Source organism: Panthera leo, chromosome F2 (assembly GCF_018350215.1).
Source record: "Panthera leo isolate Ple1 chromosome F2, P.leo_Ple1_pat1.1, whole genome shotgun sequence".
In the NCBI taxonomy this organism is placed as follows: Eukaryota; Metazoa; Chordata; class Mammalia; order Carnivora; family Felidae; genus Panthera; species Panthera leo.
The window spans coordinates 6,431,452-6,453,454 of NC_056695.1; the positions used below are offsets into that span (position 1 = coordinate 6,431,452).

General features: G+C 41.9%; 1 long non-coding RNA gene across 1 annotated transcript; it reads right to left on the bottom strand.

Annotated features, from left to right (window-relative positions):
• Positions 1-1,250: 1,250 nt before the first annotated feature.
• On the bottom strand, positions 1,251-22,003 carry LOC122211084. The gene is made up of 3 exons (XR_006198484.1): positions 20,215-22,003; positions 9,457-9,608; positions 1,251-2,208 (listed from the first exon to the last, which is right to left on the bottom strand). It is a non-coding gene; the product is annotated as an uncharacterized LOC122211084 (long non-coding RNA).

Consider the following 22,003-nt stretch of genomic DNA (forward strand, 5'->3'; position numbering starts at 1 on the left):
CCACGTGAGTTTACGGAACTCTGATGAGAAGAGCTTGGCCACCACCACCATTTCAGATTGTTCCTATGACGGGGGAGAGGGGCAGTGAGAAAGAACAATCAGTGGCTCCCGCGCTGTGGCCCACGTGAAGGGAGCTGTGTACAGCTGCAAATGGAGGCTGAGACCACAGTTTGCTAACTTGTCACCACGCACTGACGATGGCCTCCCCTCTGTTGCTGTGCCGGCCCTGTCTGGAGTGTCTTCTGTGGGCTCCAGGGGGCCCCAGCCCAATAAGTCAGGCCTACTCTTCTCTGGAATGCCCATCTCTGATGCATTTTGTGGAGGTGCCATTTTTAACAGTTGCATCCCAAGATGATCCCAAGAGTGGTTGTACAAGGTGACGATGCTAGCTTCTGCACCCGAGCACAGTGGCTCCCTCTCTCCTGAGCAGGTGGGCACGGTCTCATCCTGCTGGGATGAGAGTTAAAACTGAAAATGGGGGCACCTGGCTGACTCAGTCAATTAAGCGTCAGACTCTTGACTTTGGCTCGGGTCATGATCTCACGGTTCGTGGGATTGAGCCCCATTCCGGGCTCTGTGCTGACAGCATAGAACCTGCTTGGGATTCTCTCTCTCTCCCTCTCTCTCTACCCCTTCCTTGCTCTCTCTCTCTCAAAATAAGTAAACTTAAAAAAATAAAATAAAATCATTTTTTTTTAAAGCTGAAAATGGATCATCTTCAAAGAAAGCAGGGAAGGTAAGAACCACAAGTGGTGTGAACTTTGTTTAGATAAGGACAAGTACCTGTTCCATTTAGCAACAAGGGTGTCGTTGGTAAAGTCATTGCGAGCAGTTACGTTTGGAAGAGTGCAGTAGGAAACCGGGTGACAATGAGCTGAGGTCTTAGAAAAAGTCTACAGACTTCAAATCTCATCATTCTCTCTGTAATGCTTTTCCCAGCTTCTTCAAACCAACGTAGTATATCATTTCTGGCACCCACCTGAAACAGTTTCAATTTTTCTTATAGTATTCATCACATTTGCCTTAGATTAAAGCATGCTCCTCTCTCTTTCTATATCATAAGCTCTTTGAAGACAGAAAGTAGCATCTCTCACACATTCTTTTATTCACCCCCTAACACACACACACACACACACACACACACACACACATCCCTATGCACAACAACTGCTTAGGCCAGTCTTGCCCATAGTAGTTTTTAATAATTGTTAGTGAATGCGAATTGAATTAATATATAACACCTCAAAAATCTGACTCACATTTTTTCAAATAAATATTCTGTTCCACTGATTTATTGCCAGATTACGTGGTGATAACAGCAACTCTGTTCTTAATTATTTGATTTATTTCCATCTCAGTGTCATGTTTTCACCTCAAAATAAAACTTAACTTGAGTAAATCTTCACCAGACATTAATCATATGCCTATTAAATATACCTCTGAGGCTTAGCTATGCCTGACATATCTCTCAGAGCTCAATGCTTGTGTTAGTTTGCACTCGGAATGTCAAGTGAATTTTAATATGCTTGGAAATCAGGGCTACGGATATAATGTGAAGGTTTATCACACATGTCTCAGCTTTACGTGATGCTTATCAAGGCAGATGGGGCTCTCATAGGTGCACCTCTCTTGGGTACCAATGTTCCAAGATCCACTCCTCAACTTTTCAGACCACGATTTTACCAAAATACGGAAAGCCAATCAGTCTTTGGATGCTTGGCTTAACAGAGAGTAGCGTGTAAGCAAAATGGCAAGTCACCAATTTAGAAAGCTGAGTATCCAGGACTCAGACATCCAAGATACTGAACCAGCACGCTTTCTTCTCTACACTGTAGTATAACTCAATAATTTTTCCATGACCTGTGCAGAATTTATCATCCTGGCATGGAACTGGGAGGGAGTGAGGAAAACCTAGCAGCAAGCGCTCCCTGAGATTGGAATGTGCAGTATTTCCGTCGGCAGACTGAAAACATGGGCTGTGTCTGGTCAGCTGGTGGAGCCACTCTCCGCTGGACGGTGTTGAGTGAGGCATCCTGCAGCCCCGTTCATGAAGCCTGTTCGTTTGTTCTCTCTGGAGATGCGTTCAGACCAGTGCGGTGCAGAGAACAACCTCAACATCGGCCAAGACTACACCTTGAACTCTTGAGTGTAGGACCCCGTTATGTGTTATTTTCAAAATGTGAGGCTCTTTGTTTCTCTTCTTGTTCCCTATAGGAGTTAAAAAATTTCGTAAAAGAATAATTAGAAATTACATATTAATTAGCACATAATATATAAAGATATAATTGGCGATAACCTAAAGGTGAGGCGGATGAAGCCGTAGAAGGGAAGATTCTTTTTTTTACTATTAAAGATAAGTTGGTATCAATGCAAACGAGATTGCTATAAATTGAAGATATTACTTGTAATCCCCAGAGCAACTACTGAAAACAAACTTAAGATATACAATCAAGCAAACGAGGAGGGAATCAAAAGGGTATGGTATTAAAAAATTAATTCAACACAAAAGGCCATATGGAGAAATTGAAGAACATAAAAGATATAAGACATACAGGGCGCCTGGGTGGCTCGGTCGGTTAAGCGTCTGACTTCGGCTCAGGTCATGATCTCACAGTCCGTGAGTTTGAGCCCCGCGTCGGGCTCTGTGCTGACAGCTCAGAGCCTGGAGCCTGCTTCCGATTCTGAGTCTCCCTCTCTCTCTGCCCCTCCCCTGTTCATGCTCTGTCTCTCTCTGTCTCAAAAAAATAAATAAACATTAAAAAAAATTTTTTAAAAAGATATAAGATATACAGGAAACAAACCACATGGGCGCCTGAGTGGTTCAGTCAGTTAAGCATCCTACTCTTGATTTCAGTTCAGGTCATGATCTCACTATTTGTGGGATTGAGCCCCATATCAGGCTCTGTGCTGACAGCATGGAGCCTGCTTGGGATTCTCTCTCTCCCTCTCTCTCTCTGCCCCTCACCCACGCTCTCTCTCTCTCTCTAGCTCTCTCTCAAAATAAATCAATAAACTTAAAAAAGAAAAAGAAAACAAACCATACAATGTCAGAATTAAGTCCTTCCTTATCAATAACTCCTTTAAATGTAAATGATTTAAACTCTGCAGTTAAAAGAAAGATATTGGCAGGATGGATAAAAAATCATAATCCATATTTATGCCATCTAATAGAGATTTACTTTAGATCCAAAGACACAAACAGGTTGAAAGTCAAAAGATGGGGAACTTTTTCCCATGCAAATAGTACTATTTTTTACCATGTAAACAGAAACCAAAAGGCAGCTGAGGTAGCTGTACGTAATATCAGACAAAATAGACTTTTAATCAAAAACTGTGGGGAAAAGTGACAAAGAACATTATATATTGATAATGTTAAATATATACACCTCAATCGGCATCGCCCCAAAATACATGAAGGAAACATTGACAGAATTGATAGGAGAAATAGATAACTCTAAAATAACTGTGGAAGACTTTAATACCCCACGTCAATAAATGTATAGAACATCTAAATAGAAGGTCAATAAGGCTATTGAGTACTTAAACAACACTATAAATCAATAAGATGTAACAGACAGTTTTAAAATGGCCCATCAGCAGGATAAACATTCTTTTCCAGTGCACATGGAACGTTCTCCAGGATAAACCATATACTAACCCACAAAACAAATCTCAATAAGTTTTTAAAGATTGCAGTCATACAAAGTATGTTCTCCAACCACGATGGAATAAGCCTAGAAATCAATAACTATAGGAAAACTGGAAATTTCACAAATATGTAGATATTTAACAACACACTCCTAAATAATCAATAGCTCAAAGACGAAATCACAACGGAAATAAGAAAATAGTTAGAGATGATTGAAAATGAAAACACTACATAAACACCATGGGATGCAGAAAAAGAAATGCTCACAGGCAAAATTATAGCTGTAAACCTACACATTAAAAGGAAGAAAGATCAGGACACCTGGGTGGCTCAGTCAGTTAAGTGTCCGACTTCAGCTTAGGTCATGATCTCACGGTTTGTGGGTTCAAGCTCTGCATTGGGCTCTGTGCAGACAGCTCAGAGCCTGGAGCCTGCTTCAGATTCTCTGAAGTGTCTCCCTCTCTCTCTGCCCCTCTCCTTCTCACACTCTGTCTCTTTAAAATAAATGTTAAAAAATACTTTTTAATTAAAGAAGAAGAAGAAGAAAGATCTCGGACTATAACCTAACTTTACACCTTAAGGTACCTAGGCAAACAGAGCAAACTAAAAGCAGAGCCAGAAGAAAGAAACAAATCATGAAGATGAGAGCAGTAATCAATGACATACAGTATTGATGAAACCAAGAGTTGGTTCATCGAGAGGACCAACAAACTGACAAACCTTTAGCTAAACTGACTAAGAAAAAAGAGAAGACACATATTACTAAAATCAGAAATTAAAGGCATTATTACTGACATTACAGGTATAAAAAGGATTATTAAAGAATACTATGAATAATAGTACATAGTACTGTGTACTATGGTACATCAACAAATGGAATAACCAGATGAAAGGAACAAATTCCTAGAAATACATAAATTACCAAAACTGACACAAGAAGAAATAAAAACTCTTATTAGACCTACAACAAGTAAAGAGGATGAATTAGTCAAAAACTTCTCAACAAAGTATAGGATCAAATGGCTTCACTTGTAAATTCTACAAAACCTTTAAAGGAGAATTCTCACTAATCCCCAAACTCTTCTAAAAAAACAGAATAGGAAGGAACATGTCTTCACCTACTCTATGAAGCCAGTACCACCTTTATATCAAAGGCAAAGACACCACAAGAAAACTCAAGACCAATTCCTCCTACGAATATGGATGTAACAATCCACAATGCAACACTAGCAAACTAAATCCAGCACTGTATTTAAAGGATTATACAACATGACTAAGTGAGATTTATCCCCAGAATGCAAGGGTGGTTCAACACATGAAAATCAGTAAATGTAACATACCACATTAATGGAATGAAGGGGAAGAAAACACATGATCAGAGAAAAGAATCTGATTAATTCAACAGCCTTTGCTAATAATAAAAGCTCTAGAAAACTAGCAATAGGAAAGATGATTTAAGTCAAATCCACAGGTAACATCATATTCAATGGTGAAGACTGAAAGCTTTCCTCTTAAGGTCAGGAACAGAACAAGGATGTTCCCTTTCACCACTTCTATTCAACATTGTAGTAGAAGTTCTAGCCAGAGCAATTAGGCAAGAAAAAGAAATGTAAGGTATCCAGAGTGGAAAGAAAGAAGTAAAACCATCTTTATTCATAGATGAAATGATCTTGTATATAAAAAATACTTTAGAATACATAAAAAATTATTAGAGCTAATAAATGAATTCAGTGAAGTTATGGATTACAAAATCAACACATGAAAATAAATTGTCTTTCTACATATGTGCAGTGAACAATCCAAAAGGAAAATTAAGAAAGTAATTGTATTTATAGTATCATCAAAAAGAAGAAAATACCTAGGAATAAATTTAACCAAAAAAAAAAAAAATGCAAAACTCATACACTGAAAAACTACTGAAATAAATTGAATAAAATCTAAATAAATGGAAAGACAGCTCATGTTCATGAGTTGAAAGAATAAATATTATTAAAATGGCAATATTCCCCAAAATAGATCTGCAGATTCAATACAATCTCTATTAAAACCCCAATGGCATTTTTTTTTGTAAAAATGGAAAAGCTGATCCTAAAATTCATACAAGATTATGAAGAACCCAAATAATCAAAAGAATCTTGAGAAAAGAACAACACTGGACTTCTCACACTTCCCGTTTTCAAAACTTATTACATACCAATAAAAATCAAAACAGTGTGGAATTGACATATGAATAAACATATAGATCCGTGGGATAGAATTGAGAGTCCAAAAATAAAAACATACATCTATGATCAACTGATTTTAAACAAGAGTGCAAAGACCATCCAATGGGAAAAGAATAGTCTTTTCCACAAATAGTGATGAGACAACTGGATATCTACATACCAAAGAATAAAATGGGACCTAGGTCGCATCATGTATAAAAATTAACTCAAAATGGACCAAAGATCTAAATATAAGAGTTAAAATCATGACAGTCTTAGGAGAAAGCCTCAAGGTAACTCTTCACAACCTTGGATTTGGCAATGGTTTTTTAGATAGAATACCAAAAGTGCAAGCAATAAATGACAAAATAGATAAATTGGACTTCACTAAAATTAAAAACTGTTTTGTATCAAATGATTCTTTGAAAAATTATCAGAGAAGATGGGGCTCCCAGTGGCTCAGTCAGTTGAGCATCCAACTCTCGGTTTTGGCTCACATCATGATCCCAGAGTCATGGGATCGAGCCCCACATGGAGCTCCATGCTGAGCATGGAACCTGCTTAAGATTCCCTCTCTCCCTCTCTCTCTCTCTCCTTCTGACCCTCTCCCCCACTCATGTGTTCTCTCCCTACCTCAAAAAGTAAAATAAACAAAAATAAAATAAAATAATTTTTTAAAATTTATCAAAGAAAACAATTTAGGTGACACAAAAAACTGTAACACTTCACGAAGTGAACTAAGATTCTCCCTCTCCTTCTCTTTCTCTCTCTCTCTCTCCCTCCTTCTGCCCCTTTCCCCCACTCATGTGCTCTCTATCTCAAAAAAATAAAATAAAATAAAATATTTTTTAAAATTTATCAAAGAAGACAATTTAGGTGATGCAAAAAACTGTAACGCTTCACGAAAGTGAACAGTCTCCTTTTGGAGAACTATAAACGAGGTGGAAGGCAGAAAGCTTTTATAGGATAAAGATTAAAGAACAAGAAAGAAGACAATAGAAAAATTCGATTAGCTGGGGCCACAGAGTCAACTTTGTTTGGGGTGAGAAGTAACAAGGAAATGCCAACCAGAGTTGGCTTGGTGTTTGGGGATTGACTGACTGGATGTACAGAAAATTGTGGTGAGTGGAAAAAGCCAAGTTTGACAGATTACCTACTATATGATTCCACTTATACAACATTCTTGAAATGCAAAATAATAGGAATGGAGGGCAGATTCATGGCTGCCAGGAATTAAGGAGGGAGTGGATAGAAATGGGTATGGGTATTAAAGGAGATTAAAAATTAATGGAGATTCTTTCATGACAGAAATGTTCTTGATCAATGTCAACCTCCTGGTTTTGATTTTGAACTGTAAATTTGCAAGACGTTGCCCGTGGGGAGAACTGGGCAAAAGATACATAGGGTCTCTCTATAGTCTTTCTTACAATTGCATATGAATTCACAATTACCTAAAAGCCAAAAGTTTGATTTAAAACAGCAGCCTTCCCCAGCATGAGCTGTTGGGTCTGACCGAGGCACCTGCTTTCCAGCTTTCTTATGCCTGAGCCCCACCACACTACTTGTCATCCCCTGACCACAGGATCATTCAAAATCATCTCATCCAAAAGCTTTTCAATCTGCCTATGGAGTCCCAAGAAATTTTGAAGTTGCAGGAGATTCAGCCAGCTTGGGTGGTCCAGGGAAGAAGTTGTACCGATACATCTCTACTTTAATACAGAGCAAATCCACTTTTGTCTGTGATAAATACTGGGATTCCACTCATTTCATTATTTTTTAACTTTTATTTTAGAGAGGGGGGGAGAGAGACAGAGAGAGAGAGAGAGAGAGAGAGAACCTCAAGCAGACTCCATGCTCAGTGTGGAGCCCTACACCAGGCTCGATCCCAGAACCCTGGGATCATGACCTGAGCCAAAATCTAGAGTCTGACACTCAACGAACTGAGCCACCCAAGTACCCCTCCACTCATTTTAGATAGGGTTCTACTGCATTATAATATTGGAAAGTTGCTCATCTGATAAAATCAGAGGCTTGTTTTGACTTCAGAACATCTTTGAGATGTGGCCAGCCCTGATTTTCTTGGCTTCAACCAAGCCATTGTTAAAGCTGAGTTCAAATCCCATTAGCTTTGGGAAGTCACTTAACTGCACTCAGTGCCACTTCCTCATCCCTGAAAGGAAGGTGACAATCATATCGTCACAATAGGGCTGTTCTAAGCTTTAAATGAGATGAAGCATTTAAAGCACTTAGCCCAGTGCCTCCTGCAAAGTAGGACTCATTGCATAATAGCTAATTTTAGAATTTCTACCTCTCAACAACCTTTTATTCTCTACAATTCTAATAGGAAGTTCCTGCTTGATAAGGAGACAAAAATCTATCACTTGACAACACAGGATGGGGCCAACTTACCCGTCTCCTTGATGTCTTTTCACATGACCTACTTTTAGGTGCTGCTCACACATCACTAGATGTTCTCTGCTTTTCCATTGTTTCTCGATATGACCATGCCAATATCACACGGGCTGGCTACCTCACCTTTCTCATTGTGCAGCCTCTCAGCACTAATGTAACTCAGACAGCCCTATAGTTACAGCCACATGGCCTGTTGACTGAGAGTGGGAATGTTTGTGACAGTCCTCAAGCCTGTTTCACACATCTTACTGTCAACACATATCCATCCAGTTATTTAAGCCATTGGGATTTGGGAGACCGTGAGTCTCAAATGGTGGCAACAGTTGCATTGGAAAACAAATCCCACTCCACGTCATGTGGCCTCAGTCACACATCTCCCTGTCCCACCCCACTCTCTAGAGACCTTGCATTGTTTGTCACACAAACAATGCTGCTTCTTGACCCCAGGCTTCTACCCAATAACGCCATCTCAGACCACGGTCTTCACACACTCTCCTTTCTTGTTGGCCAATGAACTAACTATTCAACATTCAGTTTTCTGGGCCACTTCCTTCTCAAAGTTTTCCCCAGACCCCCAGGCTAGGTTAGGGGCCTCATCTCTGTACACCCATTCGATCTGTTCTTACTGTAAATTATCTTTGAGGACTCTGATGAATGATGCCTCTTGTTCCCTACTTGATCCTGAACCCACTGAGAATAAGGCCAAGTGACATTTTTATCACTAATACAGCTGCTGTTGGAGGGCAAAGCAAGTCAGTTTCGCAACACCAAACCCCAAATCTTGGTAAACTCACTCACCATCCGTGGCGCTGATGGGCACCCAACAGAGGCAGACTTTCCTGCAGGTAGCTTAAATGGGGAGGAAGGATCTGAGATCCACCGGCTAGGTTTCTCCTCTCAAATTCACCATTAGCTAAATCACTACCTCTCCTGGACGAAGTGAGTGAGGGATCTGGGACAGATGCTTTACACTGCTAAGGCTCTCTTTACACACATGGGCACATCAGGAAATGGGAGAAGTGTGAGGGAAGGCCCCTCTCCGCTCTCCTCCAGCACTTAGCAAAGTGGGTAAGCTTCACCTAATGCCCATTCTCATCTCACTGAACTCTAAGCTACTTAAATATGGTGTACCCATTGCCTAGAGTGGTACACACACAGGGAAGTTGCTCTCTAAAGATATCTTGAGCTTACCAAGGCTGGATTCACTCCCTTGAGATCAGTCTCCATCCCTCGACTCAACAGATACCAACTGACTGGGGCTCCTCTGGGCAAACCCACCCAAGGATAGAAGGCTCTTCGGCTTAATAGATCCCCTCTTGGAGGGGCTTGTGCCCACTGTTTCTCTGGGGAAAAAAAGAAAAAAGAAAAATATAGATATATATGAATTAAAATATCTGGTGATAAATGACATTAATCATGATTGTAGGGTCAACAAATAATGTCGAAATGGGATTCTATATGCATGAAAATGCCAATGGCCATTGAGATATTACTTATTTTAATCCACTTGTGAAAGATAGAACCACAAGTTCAAGAAAAGCTTAATGTTAAATGTTAAAGCTCAAATACACCATAAAGGAAAAGATAAAACAGTATTTGTAGAAATGGGAAAAATTAATTTTTGGCAAATTAGATTACATTAAATTAGCACAGAATTTTAGAATCATGAATTGACCTCAATATTTAATGATGACATTAATAAATTTCCTTTGCAATATTCTGCATTCGAGGATGGAAAAAATACTGATCACGACACTATGTGGGGCCAAGACCACATCAAGACCATACGTATCAATGTGCTTCTCAGCCATGTCTCCTTCTCATGCCAAGATTCTGGATGTTAAGGGTCCTTCTTTTTCTACTCATTAACCACCTTCTAAGGCTCCAGGGGGAAAGCTAGGAACCAATTCAGGTACTTGGGCTCTGGGTCTAGCTCCCTCTGAACTACTGTGAGAAGCAGCAAGGAATACAAATGAGGAACCCACAGTGTCCACTGTCAGAGAAAACCCAGATTTTAAATATTCATTTAGAAATTTGTTGGTTTTAGGTTTTCTTATTTAGTTATATGATCCAGTGTGGGTTCATCCTTTTTCATAGTACAAGGTAGAAATGGAAGTTTATTTATTTGCATATGGATATTCAGTTGCTCTGGTAACATTTGTTGGAAAGTCTATCCTTTCTCCACTGAAGTGCCTTGGCACTTTGACAAGACAACTGTTCTATATTTGGGGTCTATTTCTGGGCTTTCGCTAAGAAGAGAGATTTCTAATCCCATTGATTTTTATGTTTACGCTTATGCCACTCCCACCCTGACTTGGTCGCTCTACAGTTAAGTCTTTAACTCAGGTACTGTAAGTCTCCAAATTTGTGTTCCTTCACAAAATTATTTTGGCCGCTCTTTGCATTTCCATGTAAGTTTTAGAATCAGATAGTCATGAGTTTAGTCTGATTTCTTCTCCTAACTCAACTTATTTTGTTTCCGAGCCTTTCCTTCTGTATGCAGTTTCATTGAGGGCTAAGATGTTCATTGAGGGCTAAGACATCAATCATGTGATTGATGTCAAGGAGATGATGAACTCTGAGGCCATGTGTCACCATCCAAGATGCCGTGCGCACAGTATTTCTCTTTTAAATGCCCCGTATTAAAAATCCAATTCACCCAGCACGTATTGAGTATCTATTCTGTGCCGGGCGTTTTGCATCTTCTATTTTCTCTGATCCTCAGAACCACCTTGAGCAGCTAGCACGCTTCATTGCTCGCTCAAAGGTCACGCTACAAACCCACCCGCAGTACGTCTGTGTGGGTACAGAGCTGGCCCCGTTAGCAGACTTTATACACACAATGGAATACTACTCAGCGATGTAAAAGAATGAAATCTTGCCATTTGCAACAACATGGATGGAACCGGAGGGTATTATACTAAGTGAAATAAATCAGTCAGGAAAAGACATCACACGTTTTCACTCATATGTGGAATTTGAGAAACTTAACAGAAGACCATGGGGGAAGGGAAGGGGAAAAACAAAACAAAACAGTGACAAACAGAGAGGGAGGGAGGCAAACCATAAGAGACTCTTAAATACAGAGAACAAACTGAGAGTTGATCGGGGTAGGTATTGGGGGTGGTGGTGATGGGCATCGAGGAGGGCACCCGTTGGGATGAGCACTGGGTGTTGTACAGAAGTGAGGAATCACGGGAATCTACTCCCAAAGCCATGACTGCACTGCATACACTGTATGTTAACTAACTTGACAATAAATTATTAAAAAAAAAAAAAAGTGGAAGTGAATTTGTTCAGAGCCAGTGATCCCCTGTCGGTTGCGATCCTCATGCCCCACAGCGAGAGTCAGGCTTCCCTCTGTGGTTGTGTTCTAGAGCCTGCTGGCAGGTCATAATCACCTAGGAACCCCAAAAAACAACTACAAAACAAAAACAAAACAAACAAAGAAGCCCCACAGTTTCCTGGGCTCAAGACCAAATCTATTAACTCTTGCGTTTCGGAGGATAGTGTCTAGGACCCTATATTTTAAAGTCCATCAAGCCCTTTAGAAACACGACTGTTCTGACCACCAGAGGGAACAACTCTCCTCAGCGTTTCTCCATCACCTACAAACTTGTTTCCTTGTATTCTAATCCTTTCTTATGCCAAGACAGCAAATTTTAGACACAACTCTCTGCCCCAAATCCCTGAGGATCATGGATTCAACTTTCAAATTAAAAAAAAAAAAAAAAAAGTAGTCATCCAGTTCTCGCCATAGTTGTTGTTGTTGTTGTTGTTGTTGTTGTTGTGTGTTTTTTATTACAAATTGACATGACCATGAAATTCAATTTCTGACTCTAATCAAGATCTGGTACTAAAGGGAAAAAGCTATTATAAAGGACATTAAGTCAACCAAAACTGCTGAAATATGGATGGTAAATCAGATAAAAGTAAATGCACACTTAGCTGATAATTGTACTGTGGTTATATAAGAAAAAAAAAACCTCTTCTTAGAAAATATGCATTTTCATATTTACAGCAAATGAGTCATGTCTGTAACTTGCCATTAAATGGTTCAGAAAAATAAATGTGTAAGTTTGTGTTTGTGTGTGTGTGTGTGTGTGTGTGTGTGTGTGTGTGCATTTGCAAATAGAGACAAAGCACAAGCAAATAATGATAAGGCAAATGGGATAAAATATTAGCTAAAGGTGAAGCTATCTATAAAGTTGTTTACATTAGTTTTGTTCCTGCGACTTTTTGTAAACATGAAATTATTTCCCAACAAAACTTAAAGAAAACAAGGTTTCATTATATGTTGATTTTTAAACAATCTTGTGCATCACTCAGGCTCTTCACTGACTAAACTCAGAATCCCTGCGACTTTTCTGCATCCTAAAGGCACTGTAGGTCCCACATGGTCCCTGTGCGTGTGCTGTATACATAGAACGGTGTGAGGTGACTAAGCAACTCAAGGCAACTTGCACCGCCTCTATTTAAAGACTAGTCAGATTTTCCTTTTTAAAACCTATTTAAGGGGCGCCTGGGTGGCGCAGTCGGTTAAGCGTCCGACTTCAGCCAGGTCATGATCTCGCGGTCCGTGAGTTCGAGCCCCGCATCAGGCTCTGGGCTGATGATGGCTCGGAGCCTGGAGCCTGTTTCCGATTCTGTGTCTCCCTCTCTCTCTGCCCCTCCCCCGTTCATGCTCTGTCTCTCTCTGTCCCAAAAATAAATAAAAAACGTTGAAAAAAAAAAAAAAAAAAAAAAAAAAAACCTATTTAAATAGAAACCAACTGCCTGGTGCACCTCACTTTTGTTTTCTTCTTCTTTTCAAATCCTTGAAAATCCTGAGAGAGGATTGATTTACAGAGAAGCACAGCCCGCGGTATTTATCAAGCCACTACCACGTGGGGGAGACATTTAGGCGCTGGGAATGGAACGTAGCAATGCTACTACTTCATGGAGAACCGGTGCAGTTTGGTGCCTGCCAGATGCGACAGACCCACCGGAGGAACAGGAAAGCGAGCGCATGTCACACACACACACACACACACACACACACACACACACCCTGCGACAGTAACCTCCACAAGGCTGGGAGAACCAGCGCTCTGATTTCATCTACCAAAGAATCCCGAGCACCCTGGTAACTCAGAAAGTAGCTTGGGCCTGTGTAGAGAGATCTCCAGCTAAAACCAGGAAACCGGCTGGAGGACCATCATTTCCTGGGCAGTGAGCGTGAGCCAGGTTCTGGGCTGAACCCTCCTCACTGGTTGGTCTCACTGAGCCCCTTCCACAATGCGGTAGGCATCATGACACGCGTGGAGACTAAGTCACAAAACTTGTGCGTGGCGGAGGCGGGGTTTCAGCTTATTTCCCTCTCACCTCTACAGCCATGGCTTGGGTTTATTTTTAAGAGTTCCCCTAATATTTCACCAGGAATATTTAACTTCTAAAACCCAAAAGTTAAGCAGTATCTTTCTCCTCCTCCCAAGTGAAGCAAGGACCTTAGAAGGCAAATTCACTTCACGATTCTCGCATACCATGTTCTATCACATGTGATATTTTTTGTCGCATCTTGTTTTTGTTTTAAACCTCCCCAGTTAGGCCTCATTTGTTCGGCTTATCTTAAAAATAAAACCGTCTGGGGCGCCTGGGTGGCTTGGTCGGTTAAGCATCTGACTTCGGCTCAGGTCATGATCTCACAGTCTGTGAGTTCGAGCCCCGCGTCGGGCTCTGTGCTGACAGCTCAGAGCCTGGAGCCTGTTTCAGATTCTGTGTCTCCCTCTCTCTCTGTCCCTCCCCTGTTCATGCTCTGTCTCTCTCTGTCTCAAAAATAAATAAATGTTAAAAAAAATTTAAAATAAAATAAAATAAAAACATAAAACCGTCTGTTATTTCACCAACAAAAATGAGTTTATTCAAGAACAGCAGAGAATCGCAATCTGGAACCCGCAAGCTACAGCAAAACCAGGGGCAAGTCCAACAAAGGAGAGGGACATTATTTTAACAGGGAAGAAGGAGAGGGTTGGGAAGGCTTGTTCTGAAAGAAAATCCCTTAGGGTGATGACCGTTTCTCATCGGCTGAGTTACTGGGGTAGTTGATTCCTTATAGGAGTTGCGGTGTGCATGTTCCCCTGTTGGGACCTATAATTGGTGATTCTTTCCCGTTGACTATTCTCTTGGAGTCTGTAACTGACCATTCTTCCCATCGTTGATATTAGGTGATATGGCTCCCCCTTCTAGGCTCCTCCTTTTGGCCTCCCAGCTCCATTTTAGAGAGGGTTCCGTTTATTGTGCCCACAGTCGTATTTAGTCAGGCTCTATTTCTGGACTTTATTCCGTCCTACCAGTTTGGATGGTGATTTTCACGCCCATACAACACTGACTCGGTTACTGTGTTTAAATCAATCACTGTCAAGTCTTCCAACTTGGTTCTTTCTTTCAAAACTGTTCCAGCTCTTCCAGGTCCTTTACATGTGCATGTTAAAGTCAGCTTGCCAATGTCTACAACAAAGCTTGATGGCACTTCTGTTGGGATTGTATTGAAATTTCACATCAGTTGGGGAGAACTGATCTCCGACTCCCTCTCCATGATCATGGTGACTCATTAATTTCATTAATTTTGTCTTCTTTCATTTGTCTTTGCAGTGTTCCTTAATTTCCAGTGTACAATATTACACACATTTTGTTGAGTTTTTAATGTATTTTTATACTATTTTCAATTTTCCGTTGTTGGTTGCTAGCATAGAAAAATGCATTTCTGTATTGACCTTGCATTCTGCAATTTTACTAGTCTCATTGATTAATTCTAGGGTTTTTTTATACATTTCTTCACATTTTCTACGCAATGATGATGTCATCTGTGAATAAATAAGGTTTTACATTGTGCTTTCCAATCTACACACTTTCTTTTTCCTTGTCATATTGTGTGGACGGGGACTGTTACAATGTTGAATAGAACAGACATCATTACCTTCTTCCGAATCTTAAGGGAAAAGCACTGTTTGTCATCACTTAGTATAATGGCCATGGTAAGTGTTTAACAAGTATTCCTTACCAAATTGAGGAAGTTTCCATTTATGCCTAGTTCACCAGGAATTTTTATGTGTATGGGCATTGAATTTTGTCAAATTCTTTCTTGGCATATATTGAAATGGGGTTTTTTTGCATACAATGAAAATATGGTTTTTTAAAAAAAATTTTTTTAACGTTTATTTATTTTTGAGACAGAGCATGAATGGGGGAGGAGGGTCAGAGAGAGGGAGACACAGAATCTGAAACAGGCTCCAGGCTCTGAGCTGTAAGCACAGAGCCCGACGCGGGGCTCAAACTCGCAGACCGTGAGATCATGACCTGAGCCGAAGTCAGCCGCTTAACCGACTGAGCCACCCAGGCACCCCGAAAATAGGGTTTTTCATTCATGTATTTCCTCTTTTAATCTTTTAGGCTATAAATTGGATGAAATCCACCGATTGATTTTTGAATGTTAAATCCACTTTGAATTTCTGCAATAAACCTCACTTGAATGTGACATAATATCCTTTTTATATACTGTTGGATTCACTTTGCTAAAATTTTGTTAAGATTTTTACATCCATGTATATGAAGGATATTAGGCTATAGGTATCTTTTCTTTTCTTTTTCCTTGTAATTTCTTTTCTGGTTGCGGTATCATGGTCATTCTGGCCTCTGAAAATGAGTTGGCAAATATTCCCTCCTCTTGTTTTGTCTGGAGGAATTGGTATGAAGATGATTTTTTTTTCCCCTTAAATGTTGGTATATTTCACCAGTGAAGGCAGCTGAAGGTGCCTTCACTGGAGTGGAGTTTTCTGTTCTCTGTTGGAATGTTTTCACCTACAAATTCAATTTCTGTAGTAGATTTAGGGCGATTTGTGTTTTTAAATATTTTTTTTCTGTCGAGGACCATTGAGCTTCTTAGGTCTATGGTTTATGGTTTTCATCAAGTGTGGAAAACGCGTAGCCATTATTTCTTATCTGATGGTCCTTCTCCTATTTTAACTGCATGTATGTTGGAACACTTGATATTATCCCATAACTCCCCCAGACTTTTTTCAGTTTTTTCTCTCTGTGTGTTTCATTTTGGAGAGTTTCCATCGCTGTGTACTCAGGACCCCTGTGATTTTCTTCTGAGGTATCTAGCATGTTGTTAATCCAGTCAAGTGTGTCTTCTATTTCTGATATTATCTTTTTTTCTCCAGAAGTTCCTTTTGTGTCTTTCTTTTTCCCCCCAATGTTTATTTATTTTTGTGTGAGAGAGAGACAGAGCATGAGCAGGGGAGGGGCAGAGGGAGAAGGAGACACAGAATCCAAAGCAGGCTCCCGACTCCAAGCCTGCTTTGGATTCTGTGTCAGCACAGAGCCCCACGCGGGGCTCGAACCCACAAACTGCGAGATCATGACTTGAGCCAAAGTTGGATGCTCAGCCGACCGAGTCACCCAGGAGCCCCTTTTAGGTCTTTCTTAACACCTTTGATTTCTCTCCTCGTCACATTCATGTCTTCGTCTACATTCTTGAGCCTTAGAACATATTGCAATCGCTGTTTTCACATCCTTATCTGCTAATACTCTCATTTTATCATTTCTGGGTTTGTTTCCATTGAATGGGTTTTTTTCCCCCCTTGACTGTGGGTCATAGTTTTTGTCTTTGCAGGTTTTGTGATTTTTTTAATCGGATGCCAGATGTTGTGACTTTCATGTTGCTGTATGCTGAATTTCACTGCATTCTTTTAAAAGAAGTTGGCACACAGGTTCCTGAGGAAGTTTGAAAGCTTGCTTTTAAGCCTTGCTAGCTAGAGCAGCCTTCAGTCTAGAGCTAATTTATCCCCACAGCTAATTTGTCACACTGCTGAAGATCCTGATTGTTCATGTATCAGAGCTCTCTCCCCCCTGCAAGAGGGAACACAGACTCTCCCTGCGTGAGCTCTGGGAACTTCTGGACTTCTTGTTTTTCAGCCCTATGGACAGGGACCCTGTGACCGTACAAACCAGTATCCGCCAAAGACTCGAAGGAATCCCTCTTTAGATTCTCAGAGTTTGCTCTATGTAAGTCCCTCCTCTCCAGCACTTTGCCCACAAATCCTAGCCGCTTTGGTCCCTGCAGATGCTGACCTTTGCCTTCAGCTGAGCAGAATCACTAGTCTACCTGCTGGGTCCCGGCAACAGCCTCCAGGCAGTACCTTGTTTCTTTATCCCAGGGATCATACACCTGCACTGGGTGTCGCCCACCGCCTGAAAGAGCCGTTTCTTATGTTTTGTCCGCTTTTTTAGTTGTCTGTGGTGGGAAAGCAGGGCTCCAGGGTGGCCTCCCTGACTCCCACGTCCTGGCGGTGTTCATACTCTTGAGTGTAGATAGCACCTGTGACTTCCTTCTAACCAACAGAATGTGGCAAAGGTGACAGGGTGTGTATGATTACATGTATGTGATTGTGTTACGTAGGATTGTAATGCTCATCCCCAGAAGAAACCTTGATGGCTTTGCAGAAACAAGCTGTCATATTGTGTACGATCAGTTGGAGAGGGCCCCCTGTCAAGGAGCTGAGGGTGGCCTCCGGCCAAAAGGCAGTGAAAAATCGAAGCCCTCAAGCCAGCAGCATGCAAGGAACTGGACTTTTCCCAAAACCATGTGAGTTTGAAAGTGGATACTGCCCCAGACTTCAGACGAGACCACCACCCTGACCAACACCTAACTGCAGCTTTGTAAAACTCTAAAGCAGAAGACCCAGCTAAGCCGTGCCCAGACTCCTGACCCACAGAAACTGTCACGTAATAAATGTGTTATTTCAGCCTGCTGCCTTCGCGGTAATATTGCTGCAGCAAGAGGTAATTAATATGAAAGTTAATTCCCACGGCAGTTAACATTTCAGGGGAAGAAGAAATCTTACTCTACTTTTAAGAGGGAAAGGAGTATATTTGATTTTCTACTTCATCTAAAATAATCCAAAAGTCTGTAAACATAATAATGTTTTCCACGGAAAACGTAATGAGTCTGATTAAAATAAAAACAACACGTATGAGAAAGTGATTGATATATACTCCAGATACAAAGATCCTTTACAGGGTAAGTGTTAAGAACCCACTGACTGGAGTTTAAATTGTGGCTTTGTCCTTGTGACTTGCTACATCCTTACCTTTCTTAGCTATGGTTTTCTTGTCTGTAAAGAAAGATTAACACTTGCCTCGGCATTCTTGTGGGATACAGGCGGACCACTTCACATAAAACACCTATCGCAGTGCCCAGCACAGGGGAGTGCGATACGTTTTAGTTTCCATTTTTGTTATATCCAGTGAGGTTAGCAAAACTACCTACCTATTTTCACAATTTGTAGTAATCAAAAGTAGGGACAGGAAAGATCCAGAGGAGAATTCCGTAACATTTATACAGCAAATATTTATCAAGTTTCACCTAGTACAGGTACTGGCTGAGATTTAGATATATTGTAGTGAATAAAACAGACTTGGTCTTTAATCTCAGGATGCTTACAGTCTAGTGTGGAGAACATTGGATAGATAGGTGGGATGGATGGATGGATGGATGGATGGATGGATAGATAGATAAAACAAGTAACTGGTTTGATGAACGAATCCCACCAAAATGCATATATAGATGACATTTTTCCAGAAACTATTCTTCTATTAATTTGTTCCATCAAATTCCCCGTCTCTCTAATCAGCTCCTTTACTGGGATTTCAGTATGATTCTTTGCTTTTTCGTCACTTTTAACTATTGAAACAAGCTGGTCAACACATCAGTCTCAGAGTCCATTAAAACGGCCCTCTCTGCTCCCTCTCCCCCGCCCCCCCCACCCACGCTGCCCTGCTGAACACACAGCTGTGGATGCTGGAGGGGCGGGGAGGCAGTTTCTGCTGCATCACACACACTCACCCCTGCATGAGGAGGTGAATGAGGAGGACGAGCATGAAAAATGACGTCTCCTTACATGACTCTGCTCATGTTGAGTGTGCCGAGTTCGTTCTAACAGCTGATCCGTTATATAAGCAAGAACATGGTGAGGAAGAGACACCTGCTGTGTTTTTATGGATTACAATTGCCTGAAATTAGCTCATTTTCCATAGACGTGATAAGGATGGGTCCCCAACAAGATCTACTGACAGCTGAATCCTGAGCAGCTCCCATATGTATAAAGTGGCCGCTGGCGAGAGATGATGTGTCTTTCAGCTGTCCCTGCCTGGTGGCACCACGCAAAAAAAGTTCCACCTACTTTTTGATCTACCTACTTTTCCAACGCTGAGGCAATCACCAGCAAACCTGCGATTTCTATCTCACCTGCCTCCCTTACCTCTTCCTACCGAGCTAAACTGTCCCCCCATCTCTCATCAAGCCCTCTTCTCAGGTCCAGTAGCAAAGGGGCAAATCAGTAAGCGCAGCAGTTCAGGGAGTATCCAAACGGGAAATAAAATGGTTCTCCCAGCACACACAACTTTTGGAACTTCATCTGACTTGGCTTTAAGAAAGGGAACCAGTTGAGGGACCCTCTCACTGGGCCTATGGGACAGCGTCTTTTCATACACATGGCAATCTCCCTGAAGGTCACCTGTCCCCCTGTGTCCTTTTCCAGACTCCTATTTTTCTCTCTTATTTCTAAAGGCTGGAACATGTGGCCTTCTTGGTTGCCAAGATAAGGGAAGCCAGACTAGAGAATCCACTAGGGGCTTTGTATAGCCTCAGCCTGCCCTCAGCCCATTTCACGTATTCTCTTCAAACGAGGAGGGGGCTGGGAGAATAGTGTCTACCTCTGAAAGGAACAGAAGGTGAGATTTTCATGTTAAAGGCCCTGGGTCAGTCTTTCTGACTTAGGTTAACACTGACTGATATCCCTAAACGCTAACAACGGATTTCTGACCTTTTAGAATATATTTCCAGAAATATATTCTAAAATATATTCTAAATATAATCCTCTTCCTGGGATTCCAGAAATAGATACTTACATACTTTACTTTCCCAGAGTTCAATCCTCTTCAGAGGGACAGATGGCTGACTTTTCTCTGTGGGTAATTTCCCCTGATATACACAGGTTCACAACATCCTAACAGCTAAGCCTCATCCATCCACTGTTAGGGAAGATGCCCAGGTGTCCATCAGCACTGGGACTCAGCATGATGGGCAGGCCCTAAGATACAAAAAAGTCCAGAATGTGAGATGCAGAGAAATGGGTGGGAAAAGGTGAGCTTGACATACGCAAAGGGCTCTTAGTGTCAAAGAGGTAGGGCTCCAAAGGTCTCCTAAGACAATGACCCAGGTTTTTTAAAAGCTCTGGTCCATAACCTTTTATTTTCTTTAACCCATGGCTTTTCCACACTACCAGTTCTGGAAAACCACGGATTTGAAGTGCATGCACACTCTCATTGCTTCCCAAGCACCTCACAGCTTTGAAATGGAGTTGGGCATAAGCCTTCTGACAACGCCCTAGACTCTGGTCCGGCCATCTACATATCACACCTAGACTTCTCAGCTGCCTCCCCACTGTTCTCTTCAGCAACAAGGTGCCAGACAAAAACCTGTAATTCTGGGCCACAGTCCCCGCTACGGGGCCACATTTGAAATGCGTTCCATTTCCCCATGTGCCGCTTCCCCCTCCCACCCTCACACCACTGATTTTTCTATGGATCCCAACCCTCTGCCAGCCGATTCTACACAATCTCGTGCGTTTCTGGCAGCACCCGCAGCCCTGGGCGAGAGCCACACCCTCCGCCACCACCATCCTGCAGGAATGGCCTAACAATTCTGCCCTGACGGGTCTTCCGGGTGGGTCCCAGCACAGATGTAACCCCTACAGAGGTGCGGGTTTCCTCTTCCTTACAGTTTAAACGCTTTTACAGGTTTTCTATTGCTGCCCCCTTCAATGTCACTGAAACTCTACATCCCCTGAAAATGTGCCCCCCCCCCCCCCCTCACTAAGGAGATGACCTCACTGAGGAAGCTGCAACTTTTTACCCCAGATCCTGATGGGTTGCTTTCATCTCAAATGTCAATGGAGCCCCAAGGAGCCCACTCTGTAGATGTTTTCGTGGCTGTCTGTCCACATTTGGGGGAAATGCTTGAAAGGAGAAACTTGGAGGAGAGCAATGACAGTGGCGATGGTTGGAAAGGGAAGGAGAAAAATGAGTGCACAGTTGTGATCAATGACAACCGCAACAGGTAGGATTGCAGCTTGTAGAATGGTGAGGACATAGAGGAGAAAAGGGAGGTGCCCTGACAGTGAGGGCTGCAGAATAGCTCCCAAGTTAAGTGGAAGAAAACCCATGGCCTGGGATGCAAACAGGAAATACACTCCGGGATGAGAACAGGAAGTACACTCTAAGATGCGAACAGGAAGTACACCCTGGGACGAGAACAGGAAGTACACTCTGAGATGCGAACAGGAAGTACACCCTGGGACGAGAACAGGAAGTACACTCTGAGATGCGAACAGGAAGTACACCCTGGGACGAGAATAGGAAGTACACTCTGAGATGCAAACAGGAAGTACACTCTGAGATGCGAACAGGAAGTACACTCCAGGATGAGAACAGGAAGTACACTATGGAACAGGAAGAGGAAGTACACTCTGGGATGCAAAGGAGGCAGAAGCCCAGCCAGCAAGCCAGTGGGCCAGCTCGCAGGGAGGGCCTGGCCGGCGCAGCGCCGCAGGTCCCCAGGACGCCGGTTTTCTACCAGGAGGACGACCGGCCCCGTCCTCCTCCCTGCTGCTCCCACCCAGCTGTCACCCAACTCACC